At 42.6% G+C, this 16,420-nt stretch overlaps 1 protein-coding gene across 3 annotated transcripts in view; it reads left to right on the top strand.

Moving 5' to 3' along the window:
• CMC2 (C-X9-C motif containing 2) overlaps positions 1 to 16,420 on the top strand; it is a 106,639-nt gene that overhangs the window by 44,178 nt on the left and 46,041 nt on the right. For all 3 annotated transcript variants that reach the window (XM_039888832.1, XM_039888831.1, XM_039888830.1), the window contains exon 2: positions 8,040 to 8,236. The gene's annotated coding sequence lies outside the window, so the exon portion shown is untranslated. The remainder of the gene's footprint in view (positions 1 to 8,039; positions 8,237 to 16,420) is intronic.

The following is a 16,420-nucleotide window of genomic DNA, read 5'->3' on the forward strand; positions in this document are numbered from 1 at the left end:
TATCTTTGTATCAGAAGAGAAAAAGATAAGCATTGGGGAATTAACTAAAATTTCTCCGGATTTTGTTGATTCATAGGGGGATGAAGATGGCTTGAGAGCCATGCCATGTTTTACTTTTTGCTTTGCTCCAAAATTGTTCTTTTCCCTTAATTGATCTCTCCTTAGTTTATAATTTTGATCTCCTTTGGTTGCTATTACTTTTTTTTTTTTTTTTTTTGCTGGTCTAACTATTTTGCTCATTGTGTTAGATGTTAGGCTTAGGAAATTTTGAGATGCAATTTCAGTCACTATCTTAACCTATTAATCTGGAATTCCTGAAATTCTGTTCTGTCCATGACACCCTGTTGCACAAAGGCTCATCACTTTGATTTAAAAACATCCAAACCTGAAGTTGTTTAAAATCTTGTCATTAGCCCTGCTATTTGTTAGTCTTCCAACTTCCTGTTGAACCATTACCTTAAGTTTTTGCTATTTCCTGGTAATTGCAACATTTTGTTACATTATATGGTACATTATAGCTTAGTAAGTGTTTTCACTTGTTATTATTTTTTAAAACTTTAAACTTGTTATTTACCTCAATTTACAAATGAAGGACCCAAAGCTTAGAAGGTGTGGCTTTCCTATGTAGCTGGTAAGGGGAAAGAAGCAGAAGAGAAATGGAATTCAACATAACCCCTATATTCGTTTTCCAAATATTATTTTCTCCTGCTATTTTGAAACATATGAGATGTTCTTGTTTATAGGGAATAAAATTTAGTTCTTGCTTATGGTGAAAAACTATTGTACATATAATTTTGTATCTTTTTTTTTTTTACCCAAAACTACATCATTAGCATTTTTTAATTCTCCTCAGTGTTCCAGATGTCACTTTTAGTGGACATGTCATAATTTGCAATGTAGTTCTCTAGTGCCGGACATTAGTAGTAGTTTCTAGTTGTTATTTTCCTGTAATGGCTGAGAAAGTAATAAACATATTTGTAAAATATAACTTCTTGCTTTTGTTGAATTATTTCCTTAGTGTAAGTTTCCAGGAATAAGATGATTGGGAATGTTTTATAATATGTATTGCTTTCCAAGGAGGTCATCTTAATGTATAACGGCACCTGTAATGAATGAGGTTCTAGTTGCACTCCAACTTGGCCCCCATTACCTATTGTTTATTTTGTGAAATTTTGCCAAATTGGGTAGTTTTAAAATATGTCAAGATTGCTTTAGCCTGCATTAAAATTTAATAGCATGGATTTTTTTCCTTATGCTTTTTTACCATTTGTATTGGCCCATATAAATGATCTATTTTTATCCTTTACTTATAAATTTATTGAGTCTTGAAGTATCCATATAAATCTGAATTACCTCAGGGCTTGACACATTTAATCTAAATATTTTCATGTGTTTTTTTCATACTTAAATTTAAAAAATAAGGTAAAATTTACATAGTAAAGCTCCACTCTTTTAGAAGTTCTGACAAACAATTTTGACATATGGTTGTGTCACCACCATTGCAATCAAGAACAATTCTATTACCCCCCAAACGCCCTCATGGGCCTTTTCAGTGAACCTCTTCTCCCAACCCCAGACTCTGGTGAACACCAATCTGTTTTTCTGCCGCATAGTTTTGCCTTTTCCAGAATGTCACATAAGTGAAACATGCACTGTGTCGCCTCTGAGTCTAGCTGCTTTCCCTTAGCATAACACATTTGGGATTCCTCGCGTTGTGTTATTTTTCATTGCTGGGTCATATTCCATTGCATAGCCTTAGCACAGTTTGTTTATCCCCCTTTCCACTTTAACCCTTGTATTTTTAGTTTTATGACATCTCTCTTTCTAAAATTTTTGACTCTTAAACATTTAAGTCTATCAGCCAATCTTTTCCTTTGCAATCACATCTGTCGAGAAGATTTTACTTAGCAATTCCTTTTGCATATAGAATTCTAAAAAGCATACTCGATGTGTTTATTCATTCTCCTTTCATAGACCGTCTGACATTTGTCAATACATCATCTTCCACCACTATTGGCCAAATTCTGGGTATCTTGGATAACATGGCACAATCCTGAGAGTTCTCTTGCTGTGAGCTCTCAATTTTAATGGCATTTTAATCATTAGTGGCAGCAATAAAATAACTGGAAATTAAACATATTCTCCTGGAGACAAGGGTGAATGCCTGGTACAGCAGGGATGCAGCAACAGTGAGCAGGGTGAAGATGTGAGGTGGCATCTCCCCGAGTGGGATGCCTTGGCACACTGAGAGTAAACATTACTTTGAATTCAAGGAAGTTTGTTTTTACATTAGTCGAATACTTAAGTAATCAAACATTCTCCTTGGCAAACTTCTTAAAGCAGCTGATAGATTATTTCCAATTCCTTGTCCAGGTTATTATTAGGATCGAGTTTGCATAGCTTTCTTGGAGATGTGTGAGGGAAGTAGAATGCTCAAGGGACCTGATTTGTGTAAGGACTCTTGTACCCTATGGGAAGGGGGGTATGTGACAAAGAACCTGGGGGTCACAGCCGGAGATGCATGAGACCCTGTCTTCTATTTCACTTGGTGGGATGCCTTACTAAACAGGAACAGCATCCTCGAGCCCTAGGATTGATACCTATTGCTGCCACTAGACTATAGCCTTTACGAGGGCAAGGGCCATGTCAGTTTTTGTTACTCTTGTATCCTCAGAACATAGTGCTTGATAAATATTTTATTAAATGAACGGCTGGGTGGATGGACGGATGAACTGATGAGCAGAGAACTTTTTGTTCCTTTTCCTGAAGCTACGAAGGCATGCATCACATAAATCCATTAAAGAAGCTACCCATGTTCTCCTCCTGGTGCAGTGGGAAATGAGTTAGGAAGGCAGACCTTGAGACAGGGGCAAAGGAGCCACTAAAAAGGCTTTGGGCTGTAGCATCAAAGATGCTGAAGATCTAGATGAAAAATGAACCCAACCCGTGCTGTGGAGGGTTCAGAAATGTCTAGATTCTCCATGGGGACTTAGCCCTGCCAGTTATGAAGGATCTGCCTGTGGTGCACTTTGACAGTCCAGGCTAGAGAGGCAGGGCTCAGTCTGATGGAGCATCTCTCCCAGATTCAGGAGGAGGAGAGATTCAAAGGAACAGACATAAGACTGCTACTTGGCACAAGAAGGTACCACTAATGGGCTGTCATTTGAGTGAAACACTGTCAGATCTCCTGAGCCTGTTTCCTGAGACCTGACAGCCTCTTTTCATATCTTTAATCTTTTTTAATTCCTTATGAGATGCCTTGTTGCCACCACCAGGAGCTGAGTCTTCAGCCAGTGTGGAATATGCAGGGTTGTCCTCATGGGTTGTTATTCTCAGCCTAACCTGAGTCATATTAACTCAGAAATGTGACCTCCTGACTCCCAAAAGAATACAGACCTGGTGACATGGGTCTTTTGGTCCCCGGATAGGGTGGCAGTGGGGCACATCCTTGGCTTGGCAGATGCTGTTGGTGGAGAGTGTAAGAGCCCAAATGCCTATGGGAATCCACAGCGTAGTTTTGTTTGTTTGTTTGTTTGTTTGGTTTGGTTTGGATGTTGATGCTGTGTAGACAAAACAACAAGTCGTTTAATTTGTTTTTCTCTTTGTAATCATTTGCTTCGGAATTAGGTAAGGACCAGAGTCCCAAACCCAGTATCCAAGCAGAGAAACAGCTAATTGCCAATAAAGAGAAGTTTGATAGAGACAGATGTTATTCAGCCTGAAAACCAGCCACAAATGACAGAAACACAAACGACATTCACCCCCTCATCCTCTACGCCGTTTAGCTTCAGCTGGAGATCCTATAGAAACCTAGAGCTCCATGTGTCAAACATTGAACTCATCCCCTTCCCTGGGGTCATCTCTCTTAACAACTGATACCATGAATATATCTACCTGTTTAAGTGGTAACCCATGAGTAACCTTCAATTTCTCTCTTTCCTTTACCCTCATATCCAGTTACTCACCGAGTCCTGATGATTCTGCCTCCTAAATGTCTCTCCAACCTGTCTCTTCTCTTCTTCTCCCCTCTACTATCCTCTACTGTCTCTAGCCAGGGCTGGTGAGTGAAGAATCCTCCTAACTTGCCTCCCTGCCTTTGGTCTCGCCCCTCCTCAAATCCAATCACACTCAGCATTTTCTCAGGATAAAGGTTCTTCATGAACTCACCTTGATGAGTTCATGGCTTTATGTCCTAGTTTTCTCTTCCTTTCAATCTAGGCTCCAACCATATGAACCTTTTAGTTCCTCCAATGTGTGGAACACTCTCTGCACATCCACCCAACCCAGCTCTCATACCTTATTCCCATTGCTTGGCTAATTCCTACCCATCCATTATGTCTGATTAGACATCTCTTCTGACAGGGTTGGGGGCCTTCTCGTTCATCCCTATAGTGTCCTTTATATTTCTCATCATGGCAGGTATCAGGCTGTGTCATAATTGCCTATTCATTTTTGTAGCTTCATTGCTTACTCCAGAGTCTGGCACATAGTAGGTGGTTAATAAATGTTTGTATAATGAATAAATGAACCAAAACAAGAGAGAGATTGGCTTGGCACCAAATGATCATATTAAGACCTCATAGGTTACCAGGACGTGTTAATGAGACATTATAACTTTCTTGGTAATGATAGTGGTTATTTCTAATTTCCTTCCCCGCTCCTCTTTACCATCTCTCCTCCTCCTCCTCCTTCTCCTCTTCCTTTGTCTTGTGGCTTATGTATTTTCTAAACTTTCTAACATCGACATATGTTTATTTTGCATTAATATAAGAAAAATTAGATTTATTCATTTTTTTGCCACAAAGGATGAGTTTTGCGTTCTGGATTTTGAATTTCTCATCACAAAGATTAGACACTGAACCCAGGGTGTTGCTCCTTGAAGGCCAGCAGCAGCTCTTTATTATGGATGCATTTTTCTTGGTACATTCTAGCATTTCAAAGATTTTCAGCCAATTAAGATAGATGTACTCAGATAAAATGGCTTTAAAAAGTCTTTAAAATGCTAAAAGTAGGCAAAATAGCAAACAACATTTAAAAGGAAGCAAAAACACACTGAAGGGACAAAGCCCAACATATTATGGAAAAGTGAATTAATTTCGACTAATGCCTGTTACAGACATGAAATTAAGGTGGACGTGTCCTTGGACAAATAAATTGAAAGTGTTCAAGAGTGAAAGTAGCGAAGTGGCTCCCTGTCACGTGTGCTGGGCAAGGCCATTTGAGTGACTGCGCCGTGTTCTGTTTATTCTATGGTCCGGAAAGATGAGGTCGTGCCCATCTCAGTGCCCCGGTAGGCTGCTCCCTCCACGGTGCTGCCCTAGGTCTAGCATCTCGGGGTCAGGCGGGGTCCTCAGACAGGAAGCCGGGGCTAGGAAGTTTCCTCTCAGATGGGGAGAAAGAGAGCCTCGTTTGATTTCAGAGCCTTGTTCTTTTCATCTAGACTTCAAGGAACTGAAATGTCTGGGAAAATGCTTCCACCGTTCTTCTTCCTCCTCCTGGCTAGTTCATGCTCTACATGGCCCTTTGTTTTGGTTTCCTAATGCTGCATTACACGATCTCCACAACTTAGTGGTGTCAAACAAACATTTTTAAAGTTTATAGATTCTACAGGGGAGGAATTCCAAAGGACACAATGGGGACGGCTTGTCTCTCTCCCCCAGTGTTGGGGCCTCAGCTGGGATGGCTCCACAAGGCTGGTGACCGGGGTCGTCTGGAGGCTTCTCGATGCATCTGTTTGGCAGTTGATGTCATCCGTTGGCTGGGGGCTTCGGTTTCTCTCCATGTAGTTCTCTACCTGGGCTCCTTTGGTCTTTCTCACAGCATGATGCTCGTGTCCCCAGAGCAAGCATCCTGAAAGGGACAAACTGGGCAGAGCTGTATCCTTTGGACAACCTGTCTTCCAGAGTCACATAGCACCATTTCCCCTGGGGAAAGCAGTCCCAGCCCCCACTCCAACTCAGGAGGTGGAAACATTCTCAGTGGGGGCCTGTGCAAGTCACACTGTAAGACCGTGTGATGGGAGATCTTGTTGTGGCCATTTAGGAACTCCTCTGCTTAAAGACCTTCAGTAGCATTCACTACAGGCCTGGAACCAAGCCCAAACTCCATGTCATGTGGCCTGGCCCCCTCTCCCTTGTTCACTGAGCAGCACCTTGGGCCCAGCTCCTGGTTCTCTAACACATCAAGGCCCTGGTCCACTCAGGCTCATCATGCAGGCTCTCCCCCTGCCCGGTATCATCTTTGTTTTATCTGTGCAAGTCTAGCTGCTCCTCTTCAAGTCTCAGATTAAAGGTTATTCTTCAGAGAGTTCTTCCCTGGCCATCCCAAATTGCCTCTGATATTCTCTATTATCATACCTTCTTTATTTCTTTTACTGAATCATTCCACTATGGAGTTATTATTCGTTTCTTGGTTAAGTATCATAGATCTGATACTTATTTTATATTTATTATATATTTATTATATTTATTAAACATATATTCCCACTGCCAAGCACAGTGCCTGGCACATGGTATTCACCCAATAGAGATGTGTGAAATGAACAACCTCAGAGAGGCTGGTGTAAGCTGGATTCTAGGGCTGGCCTAGAGCCCCAGATGATCCCATTTCCAATGGATGCCTACGTTTAGTTACCCTTTTGCTCTCCCCTAGTGTTTGCAAACCCTGATGACATGCTTCAGACTAGACTCCTCTGTGCTAAGGGCCATTAAAGAAGCACTGTGGCTCCACATCAAGGGCAGAAGGCCGTTAAGTGGGAAACAACGCCCCCTCGTGGCCACTATGCTAGTGGTCGTGACGGATTCCAAAAGGAAGACAGGTCTGAGAATAAGAGTTTAGAGATCCAGTTGCCCCTTCCCAGGTGGAAAGTCACTGAGAATCTCATTCATTCATTCATTCATTCATTCACTCATTCACTGATTCATTTTTCAGTTCCACCCTTTGAGAATCTAGGTTTCGTTGGTATTAGTGAAGGGTGTTTTTAATTACAATTGGCAATATAAGGAAAGATCCCATCACACAAATATGCTAATAGAGGGCTGTTGTGTCATGTGTAAATGTTGTAGTTATTAAAAACGTGACTTTTAGGTGACTAGGTGAATAGACTTAGAGCAGCTGTGATTTACCTTTGTTTTATAACTTCCATTAATAAAAATTACACCCTGACCTCATCGCTAATCCTCTTCTCTTTACACACTCCTCTCTGGCCCAGAGGCCTCTGCTAACCTTCACACCCATGCAGAATGCCCCTGTCCAAAGGCTTTTGTGCTTGCGCTTCTCTTGCCCCAGGGATTTTCACAGCTCACCTCCTCATCTCCTTCAAGTCATCCTCAAAGAACATCTCCATGAGTCCTTCTCTAACCACCCTGTTGGAAATTGCTACCTCCTGCCAACGTGGTCCCTATCCCCTCTCCAACAACCAGCTTCTTTTAATGTCATGTAATAATAATTATTATTTTCCACTGACTGTTTGACTGCTTCCACCAGACCCTAAGTTCTAGGAAGGCAGAAATTTTTGTTTGCTCTCTTCACTGCTGAATCCCCAGCTCCTAGTGCAGTGCCTGGAACATAATACGTGCTCAACAAATGTTGTTAAATGAATGAATAAACAACTTGATTAATAAACCATTCTCTATTCTTGGCATTTAACACATAGTTTCGATAATCAACACTAGTAGACTATGAGATATTTTTCTATTTGTGTCTGTTTTATAAAAGAGGAAACTGAGGATGAGGAAGGGCAAGGAGTTTGCCTGGGAGAACACAGCTACTACTTGGCAGAGTTTGGAATAGAATCCAAGTGTGTTCAACTCCAAGATCAATGTACTGTTCAGTCCTACTTGCTCTCCTATTGATTCAAACACCCCAAAGAGACCCAGGCTCACTCCTTGTCTGGGTGAGGATAGATAGGTTCATAGAGGAACAGAAGATACACTATGGTCTGGGCAGAAAGTGTCAGAGAGGTGGGCTGTTCAGCTCGAGGGGGCCTGGGCAAGGTTTGGGTGAGATACCGATGGGTTGTTCTCCATATCATCCCACAGAGGCTGCAAACCAGAAGAAATGGACATGAATTTCAGGATAGACCTGTCTGTAGCAGCCTGGCCTGCAGGAGTTAGGAAGAACAATCCCCTTAGATTACGCACTGATCAACTTTCCCAAGAAGCTGTGTTCCTGAAATAGTGGAATTCAAGGAATTCTACGTCTCATATTGAAAATCATGATTATAAGCTACGTGATGGTAAATATGGGGAGTCTTTCTGAATACAAGAATTTTTTTTTTTTTTAACACAAGATATTTTAAACTAAGTGCCTGCTATGTGACTGCCCAGTGCCAGGTCTCAGGAGGGATTCAAAAGGAGAGGCCAAAGGATTTCGGTCTAATGCTGTGAGGTTCCCCCGGTAGCCTAGAAATAAGATCTGAGTTCTGAATGGGGTTCTTCAGGCACCTGGGCCTGAGCAAGGTTGTGTGATGGTACAGATCTGTGGTTCTCAAAGTGTGGCCCTTGGGCCAGCAGCATCAGCATCACCTGGAACTTGTTAAGAAATCCTCTCCCCTACTCAATGTTGATCTGGGGACTGGTAACCTGTGTTTCAGCAAGCCCTCCAGGTGGTTCTGAAATTTGAAAACAACTGGTATACACGTTAATGCAAAAGTAGGGCCTTGGTGACCTGGTTCCTTCAATAGTAGTTGTTTCCCCATTGCTGTGCTGTAGGATCTAGAGTCAGATTGGAGTTTGATCACTTTTTGGCCTTTTGGCTAAGAAAAAGTGCAGCTTTGGGTTGGAATGCAAGGTTGAATAGAAGGATAGTTAATTTCTCTGAGCCTTGGTTTCTTTATCTAAACAATGGGGATAAAGAATACCTTTTTTGGGGGGTTATTATATAAAGTTAAAATTAAACAAGACAATGTATATGAAATTCCTGGCACATTGTAGGTGTTCATAATCTTCTTTTGCCTCCTGCCTCCCTTCTCCATTAGTCTGGACTTTTTTGGGGGGAGGGTCATGAGCAACAGAAAGCAATTCACAGTAACTTAAGGAAAAATAAAAACTTGATGGGTTCAAGGAGTTTCATCAAAGACTTGTCCATACTTGCTGCTTCCAGTTTCTCTCATCCCACTCATTCTTGAGGCCATCATCATCAGGGTTTTGTACTTTACTTACCTCTCCTGGTTTCCAGTGAGCTTGAGGCTAAATCCAATGGCTTTTATTAGTCCTTATCTGACCTGCCCTATCAGTATTTGACTCAGCTGATCATTCTCCTTGATATGCTTTCTTCTCTGGGCTTCATAGACAACCTTCTTTCCTGATCCTTCTCCCATTTCTGGATGGCCTGCCTTCTTTGCTGAGTGTCAGTCATTCTTTAGCTCTCTAAAGGTTGAAGTCCCCCAGAGCTCAGGCCTTGGACCTCTTCCCTTTTCTGTCCATATTCTTCCTAGGTGATCACATCCACCTTCATAGTTCTAATCCATCCTTGTGGCGCTGATGACTTTCAAATTTATATCCCCAGCCTGGACTACTCCCCTGAACTTCGCTCTGGAAAACTCATCTGCCTTTAAAGTGTCTCCACTTAGATGTCTAGTAGGTTTCTAAAACGTAGCCTGTCCAAACAGAGCTCTCAGCATCCCCCAGCACACTAGATCCTGCCCTGCTACATTTTCCCATCTTGATTAATGGCAGTACCGCCATTCATGTAACTCAGGCCAAAAACCCTGCCTTCTTTCTTGATGCCTTTCCTTTCCTTGTATCCCACACCCAATCAGCAGCAAATCCTGCTGGTGCTACTTTCTGGATCTGTCCAGAATCCAACTCTCAGTACACTGTATAGGTTACCACTGTTGCCTGGATTTTTGCAGTGGCCTCATAAATGCTTATGCTCTTGTTCCTTCTACAGGTGATTTCCTGCTAACATGGAAATCAGATCATGTATCTCCTCTGTCCTAAATCCTTCAATACAGGTGTCTCCCATTGCCTCTCTCTATTCACGTCCTAGAGCTACAGTAACAATGTGCCACAAACTGGGTAACTTAAAACAGAATTTTATTCTCTCACAGTTCTGGAGGCCAGAAGTACAAAATTAAGGTGTCAGCAGAGCCAAGCTTCCTCTGAAGGCTCTGAGGGAGAAACTGTCTCATGCATCTTCCTATGCATCTAAGCTTCTGGTGATTCTGGCAATCCTTGGTGTTCCTTGGCTTGTGGCTGCCTTATTCCAATCTCTGCCTCCAACTTCACATGGCCTTACCCTCTGTGTGTCCTCCTGTGTGTCTTTTCTTACAAGGAAATCCAGTCAGTGGATTTAGGGCCCACCCTAATCCAGTATGGCCTCATCTCAACTAATAACGTTTGCAAAGATTCTATTTCTACATGTGGTTACATTCTGAGGTCCTGGGTGGACAGGAAAATTTGTGGGAGGGGCACTGTTCACCCCAGTAAAATCTCTAGCCTTGTATTCTGCTATTCTGTTCTCCTTTCGATTTCATCCACAATGTCCTCCTCATGGCTCCTTCAACATGCCAGGCTTAGTCTCACCTCAGGGCCTTTGCGTTTTGTGTTCCCTTTGCCTGGACTGCTGACTCATTCAAGTTTTTTACTAATATGTTACCTTCTGAGTGAGACCTCTTACGTAATAGGTGCTCAATAAAACTTTGTTGGAAATTTTTTGAATTGATAACTGAATAATCTGGGAGTTGGACAAATTCAGCTATTGAAATTATCATTTACATTTAAATATAAACACCACTTATTTCTATCTTTTGGCTTTGCCTTTCTTTCTGTTGGCTTCATTTCCAGGTAGGTTCTTCTTTTATTTGGGGGCAATGACCACAAACGACTCTAGGTTTACATCTTACCAGCTTAACGAGAATCTTAGTTAGCTATTGCCACGATAATGCTGCATAAGAAAACACCCCCAAACTCAGTGACTTACCACAACAAGCATTTATTTTTATGGATCACGAGTCTGCTGGTTGGCAGAGATGCCTCTGTTCCTGGTTGAGAATTGTCTGGATTTTGATCTAGGCTACTGTTTGAATTCAGGTCTACCCCATATAATTCATTAGTTCATGTAACTTGGAAGTCTGGGTGTTTCAGGCAAGGTTGGATACAGAGGCTCAAGTGATATTGTAGAGCACCATCTCTATCAGCTCAGCTTCTCTGTAAATATTGGCTTAATTAGACAGTCAGCAACACACTGAGAGCCTATGGCCCTGTATTCCGGCCTGACAACCCAACAGGGAAGGGAATTCTCTCTCCAATGGCTAGACACTAATTCAAGAAAGATTCCTAATTGGTCCTTCTTGGGTCTCAAGCCCATTCCTGGACCCATCACTGTTTCTAGAAGATAGGGCAGTGTGGTGGTCTATGGTATATTTGTTATAGTAGCCTGAGTGGACTGAGACAATGCCCCTGACCATTTTCCAGAGCCTGGCAGCAGGAGAAAGACTGATCTATGTGCTAACCAGTGCCAGGCAACCTCAGCTCCCATTTCTGAAGTTTGGAGTTGGTTAGAGTCGAAAAATCAGAGGCGCTAAGATTAGCTGTGCTAAAATTTACCCCCTCTCTTTTGTCTAAACTCTGGAGGAAGAATAACCATGGAAATTAGAAAGGAGCATAGAATATTTTTTTTTCTGAGAGACTGAAAACAGGCAACACAGTCCACTTGGGTTATTTATAGAGAGAAAAGTTTGGATAGAGCTCTTTAAAAAGTGGTCGATAGAATATTACCTTCAAAATGTAGAACAAGTTGTACACCAGCCTGAGACCATTCTCAAGCTTCTGAGTTGCTCACGAAGGGAAATTGTATCTGGTAATCTTGGGAAAACAAAATAGGCTAACAAAGTTGAGACAAATGAAAAGCTAGTTAGAAAGGGGCTGGCCAACTTGGACACAGATCTTGTATGTCTTGAAATCTCGTCCTGAATTCTGTTTACCTTATTAAGGAAGTTTTTTGTTTTGTTGAAAAATTGAGAGTTTATAATTATCTTTTTGAAACCTTTCTATTTCTTCATTTCTCCTCCCTTTCACCCTAATAATCCCCTTTCTCTATTTGCTGTGATCTGTGAACTCGCTATTGTTGCCACATGGGTCAATTGAGATGGACACAGTAGCTTAATTACATGTATATCTATTTAATGTCCATCAAGCAAATACCACCTCAAATAAGTGCAGTGGATGTAATCTACAAGATTAGAAACTGTTTTGCTTTATTTTTCTTTATTTAATGAAATAGAAAATCTAGTGTAGAAGTGGGGCCCTGTCTCTCTTCTGTAGGCTGTTTAAACCAAGATTTCCCAAGTGCCATATGTAAATCACCTGGGTAACTGGGTAAAATACAGATGCCTGGGTTTTAGCTCTAGAGATTCTAATATAGTGGGTCATGGGCGAGGCCGGGCAGTCTGTGTCATTAAAACCCTCCTTTGCGTGAGTTGGCTGTGCTGCTGCTGTGCCTGGGAACTGCCAGTTTACATGGTCCACCATCGTCCAGGCAGCATATCCATCTGAGGGCAGCACACAGCTGCACCACAGGAAGAGGAGCCAGGAGGTAAGCGCAGCATCCACAGCATCCTGAGTGTTAGCCCCGTGGAGCCACATTCATAAAATGTCAGGAATGTCCCAGATGGAAATTTGGCATCATGGGGAAGGGAACAGTGGATGAAAGAGGAGTTCTGTCTGGCAGGTATGCGGGCTTTGTGGACAGTCCAGGTGGAGATGACCAATGGGCAGGTGCAGACAGGGCTCTGAGCTTCCAAAGGATTGAGCTCACAGATGATGATGTGCGATGAAGTGAGAGGCAGGGTGGGATTAGTTCATCAGGGGCCCGAATGTGTAAAGAACTGACAAGAATGGAGGCAAGGCAAAGGTGAAGTTCCACATTTCAGAGTCAAGTGGTGGAGGAGGAGTTGCCAGGGGAGTCAGAGACATGAGGACCGAGAAATAGGATGTCCTGAGTGACCTTCAAAGGAGAAGTTTCAGAAGCTTTCAGGGGGAAGAAACCAGATTCCGAGGTACCTCATGTACATGTGTGCAGAACACTTGTTTAAGAAAGTTAGTGGGGTAAGGAAGGAAGAAATATATGGCATTTTTAGGGGTTGAAAGAAGGTCTTTTCAGGTTTGGGCTCAATGGATTCACAAGTCCTTATCCGGGAAAGAGGAAGGCAGGAGAGGAATGGTCAGAGAAGGAGATAACGGAAATAGCCAAGAGCCGAGGAATGCCAGTGACCTCTAGATTTTGGAAAGGACCAGGCTCCCCAGGATCCTCCGGAAGGAGCTGGACCTGCTGACACTTTGATTCTAGTTCCGCATGACTCATTTTGGACTTCTGACCTCTAGAATCGTAAGAGGATAAGCCAGTGCTTTTTTAAGCCAATAAGTTTGTCTTCATTTGTTACAGCAGCAACAGGAAAAGAATTCAGTAAGGGAGCCCTGGTGATCCATGTAAGTCAGCTTCCAGGGGCATCCAGTGGTCCAGAGAGGGTGAAGAATGGAGCAGAAGGGGTGAATGGAATAAGAACAGATGTCAATATCTAGAAATCGGATTCCTCTGGAAAGCTATATTCCCTCTGCTGATGGTTAGTTCGAAGCGTAGAGGGACTAGCAGAGGAGGCAGATGTTTTAAAGTGTAAAGTGGGGATACCAGTGCAAAATATTAAGTGGATGTGTGTGATTTCGAGGATCGTCATTTGAGGTGGAGCCAAACTTGTGAAGCTGCAATGGGAAAGCAATTAAGACCTGGTGAAGGGATCCCTTGTACCTTTCTAGAGGGAATTCTCAGCATCCTTTCTATGATAGTCCCTGATTTGGGGAGGAGCTTCATCTCTTTCTCCATTCTCAGTCCAGGGGTCCCATCTCTCTATATCAGCCTATATAGACATAGCTCTGTCCTTCTATCCAAATGACTGAAGGATGAACATGTGACCCAAGTTGGTCCAATCAGAGTGAAGCCCTGGACTTGCCTAGGAGTTACGTGGAAGAGAATTTCTCTTTTTTCTACTGTACTTGAACATGAGAGGTTTGAGGGCAAAGCCTGTCTGAGTTGTAGCCAACACAGCAGAAGTAAAAGATGGATTGAAGCTGGTGACATTGTTCAAGTCCCAGAATCCAGCCACGGCCTCAGTCTGCCATAGCCCCGGTCTTTTCTGTTTCATGTCAATGAATTTCTCTTTTTACTTAACCAGTTTGAGTCATCTCTAATTGAAATGCTGCCCTCCTGACACCAGGCCTATGCTTGGGATTGACCTTGACCCTCGCTTGGCCTCTTTTGATCCCACTGGGCATTGAACATTTGCTCCCCTGTGGCTTCCACACCTGTGTGATTTGTCAAAGAGTACTGTAGACAGGTGACAGGTCATTGATGACAGGTTTTCTGAGTGGAGAAAACTGTTTCCAAAATAGGATACTTTGTGCTCTTACATTTGAAATGGCTTCACTGTCAAGTCACAAAGGAAGGTTTTTGTCCCCTACATTTGTAGGCATGTAACATTGCAACAAAGACCCAAGAAGCAATTTTTTCTTTTAGGGGATGAATAAATATAGAACCAGTCACTGTCAGAAACCGATGTGCTAGATGAATATACTCCCATAAGAGAAAACTTTTCCTTATAATTGTATGAAATTAATGAGCATTTTATAGCCCTGTACCCTTTGCATTTTCACATGTATCATCTGATCAAATTGACCCAAGTTAAAACCACCCTGGGAAGTGGGTATTATAATCCCCAATTTATGGAAATTGATGCTCAATAAGCTTTAAACAGGTCACCCAAGTTCTCTAGCCAATGAGGGTCAGATATGGAATTGGAACCCAGGCCTCTGTGATTTCAAAATCCCATGTAGTTCACACCACATTGTGCTGGCAGAATGAGAAGGTCTGTGGCAGTGTTCAATGAATTTTGGCTTGGAGTCCATTGTATACTCTTTGCTGCCAAGGCAATATTCATGACTTCCCTAGGCCATCAAATAAAGGTCATAGAAAAACCGGAATGTCCTTCATGGAAAGCAACGTCAAGAGTTATGAGGTTACCAACCTGGTCTTCCTCCCTTATTTTTCACCAGGTCCTGTCAATTCTTAAACAGCCCTCAATCTAAGTATTTCGCTTCATCTCCAAGCCCCCATCTCTGTTTGCCGGGACCACAACTATTGCCTCCTCTTTGTTTCCACTCTTGTCAACTCCAACCCATTCTCCAGACTGCATGGGAGTGAAAGAAACACAAGTCAGATTACTATGTTCTTTCTCTGCTTAAGAGTTTCAATGGTTCCATCTTCTCTGGGGATGAAACTCAAACACCTTACAAAGATTTTGAGGGCCATGCTTATCAGGCCTTCCTGACCCCTTTGGTCCCATAGCTTACATCGTCCTTCCTGATCTCTGAGCTTCAGCCACACTGGCCCTCTCCCAGCAACCTTCAGCGTCACGGTCCCTGTAGTCCCAAAGCCTGTTCCTCACCTGGCATGTTCTAACCAATCCTCTCCTATGTCCTCCGCATACAATCCCCTTTCAACTAGTTTATCTTGCTCACCCTTTCATCTCAGCCTTCTGTTCAGACAGAGTAGTCCTCCAATTATCTGTCACAATAGCACCCGCTTCATTTCTCTCTCTTTTTTTTTTTTGTAGAATTTACCACAGTTTGTTATGATATGTTTGTATAGTCGTTAATCACTCTCACCTCAACTAGACTGTAAGCTCCACAAGGTCAGGGAATGTGTTTGTTGGCTGCTTCTAGTAGATACTTGTTGCCTGCTTTCTCCATTTCCCCTACCCGCTTCTTCTTCCTAAGAGCATCTATGCTTTCCTTTGTGGGATCAACTCTACCCTGTTGTGTAACAAATACGACAAAATAAAAATTTCAGGGGGAGCTGATAATGTAATCTCATTCTTGCTATAACGATTGGTACTTGGAGGAGAGTAATGCAGCCGTAAGCTATTCCACACATGCCATTTACCTGGACACATTTGGTTTGTCTTTTCCGTGGGCAATTTTGGATCACTGAAAGGTGATTGGGGGAGTATCTTCTGATCCGAGCTGCCATCTTGCTACCATGATGGTAGCTTGCTTGAAGCCAAATAAAAAACTGACATTCAAAAGAAGGGAGAGCTGCAAGCATTGCAGAGAAACGAAGGCAGAGAGGATTCTTACCCCTTAATGAAGTTACATTAAAGATAATGCCCCAGTTCAAGGTCTTCTCCAGTTAGTTTAGGTCATTTCCAGGGTGGAAATGTTTCTTATAGGTACCAGACAAAATTATTCTTGTTTTTTCTCTTTGGTCGCCTTGTCCTCGTGTGACCTTTGTCTACCTTTATTGTCCTGGTGGGAGAGTCTTCACTCTTTCCTGCATCCACACTTTTGCAATGGCCTCATCATGGGTGGAGGGTATTTCCCCAATCCTTCATTATATGGCTTGCTTTGGCCAATGGTACATGTGTGAA

This window comes from Pteropus medius, unplaced genomic scaffold, assembly GCF_902729225.1.
Source record: "Pteropus medius unplaced genomic scaffold, Ma_sr-lr_union100, whole genome shotgun sequence".
NCBI classification, from domain to species: Eukaryota; Metazoa; Chordata; class Mammalia; order Chiroptera; family Pteropodidae; genus Pteropus; species Pteropus medius.